We start from the raw sequence: 5,267 nt of genomic DNA, 5'->3' as shown, positions 1-5,267 counted from the left end.
TAAACCAGACTGCAATTCACAGGCTGAATTTTCTGACAGAGAGAGGAGAGGGGCGGCGGCCAATAGAGAGAAAACCCTAGTGTTTTTCGAAAATTATGCCTCTGTTGTATAATTTCTGTACTGCAATAACTTATTTATAATGTGGGCTGCTAACAGCTTAGGGCCCATTAGTCATAAGTTCAAGCCTGACAAGCAAAGCCCGCATGTTCAGAAATTAATATAAAATTCATCGTGACTCAGATTGATAAACCAATTTCACCAATGTGCACAGAAACCATTTCTGCATCTTTTAAAGTCAAGATAAATTTTCTGAATCCGAATTCAGTGATTTCCAAAAATGCTCATCCCTATGTCATTTTAGAAAATCTTACTCTTCTACTCTGATATAAGAAGTCCCACTTCTTTATTCACTAAATTTAACTCTTTAAATTTAATTATCTCAACGGGGATTAAAAATCCATTACTTGTGTGACCCTCAATGGTTCAGGGATACAGCTAGCCGTGGGCTCACAACTCCTTGCGACTCGGAACAACAATTTCCGACTTGCCCATCGAATCATGGTAAGAGCGCCTAGCAACATCGCCCCATGATTCCCTAGGTATCACTGATAGTGCCTGCAAGAACCAATAGATTTTGGTTAGCGTACAGTACGGTCCCTTCATCCATATATCCCGATTGAATCAACAACCATTGGTAAATCGATAGTCGTTCGAGATTCGATAACTATGCAATGCATCTTGAAGATCAAATAGTGACATCGCATGTGCTACTAAGAAACCATTTCTTAAAACACATCATGTACTCTGGCCAGAGATTCGTCACACTAATATCTCCTCAGATTGCATAGGATATCCACACTAGCAAGTATGTGGTGAATCCTTGACAACAAAGCATCGACTCCTATATGTGTCGTAACTGTACCCAATCCCGACACCTGATGACCCCAATAGAGTCGGTAAACGAGCCAAAGTACAGTACTAGCATATAGAGTCTCAATGATGTTTCAAGTAGTAAGGACTAATGGTGTACAACCAAAACCGCGGACTTTATCCACTCGATAAGTGATAACCACTTGGAAAGTCCGGATAGGGTAGTTCGATCATTCATCGTATGAATATCCATTTGCATGCTTTGAATATCTCTATGTTCCATACCAATGAAACGTGGTACTCGGCATCGCAAATGCTAGTCTCAATCTCGAGCGATCCTTATCCTTATTAATGGACGGCTCAATCGACTAGGAACCGTTTAGAATATACAGTGACTATAAGATGTGTTTCATGATAGCCATCCCCATGTGCCACCACATCTTACATACACTATAGTATATTCAAGGTTTTCATCTAAACATCTTATAGTATGTCACAACATAATAATATGATAAAAGATAAAGTAAACGCCATTATAAAAGTGTAAATTATATTAAACAAAATATTGTTTATACATATAGTCATAAAAGCCCTTAGCCACAAGTTGGCTCACCGGGCACCCACTCTTTCATGTGTGCATTGCAACAGATGGGGCAGGAGCTTATCAAAGAAGAAATTGATAGCTCGGGAGAGAGATGTAGCAAGTGTGGACTCGGGTTTTTAGTTGAAACTATGCTGTAGTATACATCAAACTAGTTCGACGAAGTTTAGCATTTGAATTCACTTTTGAAAGGTTGTATAGTTGGTTTGTACTTACCTTGATGAGCTATTAGTTTGATGTAAGAAATGCATGAATTAATGCTTGGGACTGTTTACGAGTGTATGTGCATGTTTTTAGATTTGATAACATGCTTGGAATTGATTTTGATGATGATTCATACCTTGTACCATTGTTTGACAGCAAAAATGGATTCTGCAGATTTTTGGAAAAGGAAGCCCGCTCGATCGGGTGGTTGTTACCGATCGAGCGAGGCCTGTTATTCTTGGGCAGAAAACTTGAATTTTCTTGCTCGCTCGATCGGTAGGATTTGACCGATCGAGCGAGACCAAAAATGATGCAGACCGAGAGCTTGATTTTGATAGCTCGCTCGATCGGTGAAGTTTGACCGATCCAGCGAGGTGATGAAATTTAAAAAAAAAAAAATTTGTGCTCTTGTTTTATTTATTCTTTTAATGTTTGATTAATTGTTTAATTAATCATTAGTTGCCCTAAGATGAGATTAACAACCCGAGGTCCCCACAGTGGGTTTTGATTTCCACTACATTAGCTAATTTTTCCATCTGTTATTGGGCTTAGTTATTGTGGGCTGCCATTTCGCAGGAGCAAAAATCTGTGCAGGGCGTGATCTGTATTTCTTTGATATTGTTTTCTGCTAGAACGTAGGTTTTGGTTGTCTTTTAGAGTCTTGTGGTTGTGTTTTTACATTTGTTTGTGGTAGATTTCTTCCTTACACTATTGATGCTGCATGGGTTACTTACTTCTGCCCGCAAGGTGTTTGGTTTTATGCTTCTTACAGTGTACTCGACATCTAGAAAAAAATACGCAGGGGAGCCTAACAAAGTTGCGCACCTAAAAGCACTGGAAGGAGCCAAAGAGAGACTGCAGCTGTTCGAAGCCGACTTGATAAAAGAAGGGTCTTTCGATTCAATCGTACATGATTGTGTAGGTGTGTTTCACACTGCATCTCCCGTCTTGTATTCCATTACTGATCCACAGGTTCGTTCGTGCATATATATATATATATATATATATATATGTTTTTGTTTGTTTTTGTTTTCGTTGCCAGTCGTTAGCCAGCTAGTATATATTTCAAGTCGTGGCACAAATTTATCAGGAACAACTGATTGAACCAGCGGTGAACGGGACGCTTAGCTTGCTCAAGTAATGCGCCAAATTGCCGTCTATCAAACGAGTTGTGGTGACATCTTCTATAGCTGCAGTGATACTCAACAAAAATCCCCGTGGCCCAGGTACTGTAATGGATGAGACCTGGTTTTCAGACATCGAATTATGCAAAGAAACAAAGGTTTTTTTGTATATATATATATCTGCACTTTATATATATATATATATATATATATATATATTTGGTGAAAAATTATCAGTTTTTATGAGTGCCTTTATTTTATTTCTTTCAGCAATGGTATTGGCTTGCCAAGACATTAGCAAAGCAAAGTGCGGTGAAGTATGCAGAGCAGAATGGGATTGACTTGGTGGTGATGAATCCGGGGTTCGTGATCGGTCCTCTCCTTCAGCCAACTCTCAATACTTCGTCTCGCTTTATCTTGGACCTCATAAAAGGTACTGCATATATATATATATATATAAGCTTCAATAATAGTAACAACTAACAACTAACAAAGTATTTGTATGTGGTTAATTATCTTATTTGAATGAATTTGCAGGAAAAAATGTATTTCCCGACTATCAATTTGTTGATGTTAGGGATGTGTCCACTGCACATGTTTTGGCTTTTGAGAATTCATCAGCTAATGGAAGATAAATTTTAGTCGAATCGTCGGTGAGCCATGACGAGGCTGTGAAGATTTTACATGAGCTAATTAGCCCTTCACGGGACATTAATCCTCATAAGAAGTACTATATATATTTCTACAACTTTGTATTCATGTTTTATATATATATATATATATATATATATAGATATGATATGATAAGATATGGTGTTGTTTATTTATAACTTGTTAAATTTGATTGTGATTGCAGTAGTACCGTTGCTGGGAATATGACCTTTAAGGTGTGCAAGAAGAAAGCAGAGAGTTTGGGGTTGAATGTTATGCCTGTGGAGGTAAGCTTCAGGGACATGATCGATATTTTGAATCATAACAACTTCCTCAAGATAATTTAGAAGAGCCAGAGCTTATTGTGTTGCTGATTTTAAATGGGAAACTTGAATATGTTATTTTTTGCTCTCTATTGGTTAAAGATGATATATTATTTGACGTTATATCAAATGTTGTACTTGTTGTTAAGTTAACGATATAATACAAGCCTATTCTATTCATCTTCTTTTGAATCTTCAAATTTCAATGAATCAATTTTTTTCAAAAAAAAAAAAAATAGACATGATCTATTTTATTCCCTACTATAGTGTTACTTGGAATAAGTATGTATTTTTTTTAGTAGTTATTTGCCAAGTGATTATATCAATTGCAAATAATTCCCAAAGAAGCAGGTCAATTCAGAAGAATAATTATATTGTGTGTTTTTGATAAAGTATATTGTGTGTTAACCATATCTTTGATAACCTTTTTAAGAATAACTCAGTCTGAAGTTTTTCTTTTAGATTGGATTTCCAATTATGGCTAATATGATATTTACGAGGCACATTATTTGAAACAAATTTTCATAATGCATGTTCATGGAACAAGTATGTATTTTAGTATTTGTGGGGTTTGAACTGATATAACATCACATCCACACAATACTAATAGAATGAATCATCTATCATCAAAGAGTAAAGAATCTGCTGCACTATTATTTTTACAGTTTATCTTATATCCTATTCACAAGCTTATAATCCCTGTTGAAATGAGTTCAATTTGATGTGGATATCTTGACAAAGTTTTTCACAACTGTTCATATTCTTTCAGCCTTCAATTTATCCTACACTACTGCTGCACTGGTAGCCTACTTCTGCCCGCAAGGTGTTTGGTTTCATGCTTCTTACAGTGTACTCGACATCTCCATTGCTGCTTAGAGGTATTTTGGCTTGAAACGCTTCCGATTTTAGGTGTTTTTTCACTTTTACTTTGCAGCATGCCGGGACAATATTCGCTTTAAGACCTTCTCATGCAAATGCATTTTTTGTGAACTCTCATCTACACCTCAATGATTGTTTGAAAATCTGTTATGGCTATGCAAACTGGTTTTGGCTCTGTATTCATTCCCTGTTCTACACACATGGCACACTAGTGCAAACCTTAATTCAAAGTTCATGCTATGTAACATATGATCCTAGCACAATTTCATCTGTCATTTGACTGAACCGAGTAATTGCAGAGTCTAGATGAGATATCCGAGAAATCACTCCGAAGCTACGATGTCTCAAACATATGCCAAGATTTCGTTAGTTTAGTTGAAGCATGTTTCAGTAAGTTAAAGGTGCACTGGATTTCCTCTTGCATCATTGCTATGTACTTTATTTTTTCTTTGCTCAATTTAGAATATGCGTATGCATTTTTATAATATGGAAAACTCTTAGATCCACTGACCTTATGCCATCTTCGCAAATCAATTTAAATCTTTATATCCTCCGCGCAAATAAGCTAATAATGAACATGCCAAAACGACACTTTGACTCTTGATATCAATATTG

At 36.5% G+C, this 5,267-nt stretch overlaps 1 pseudogene; it reads left to right on the top strand.

The window, feature by feature from the left end:
* The first annotated feature begins 2,909 nt into the window (after positions 1 to 2,909).
* LOC140879262 (phenylacetaldehyde reductase-like) lies at positions 2,910 to 3,797 on the top strand (annotated as a pseudogene).
* Positions 3,798 to 5,267: the final 1,470 nt, after the last annotated feature.

Source organism: Henckelia pumila, chromosome 2 (genome assembly GCF_033568475.1).
Source record: "Henckelia pumila isolate YLH828 chromosome 2, ASM3356847v2, whole genome shotgun sequence".
NCBI lineage: Eukaryota > Viridiplantae > Streptophyta > Magnoliopsida > Lamiales > Gesneriaceae > Henckelia > Henckelia pumila.
Note: the sequence above shows the minus strand (reverse complement) of the source record. Positions and strands in the feature narration are given on the sequence as shown.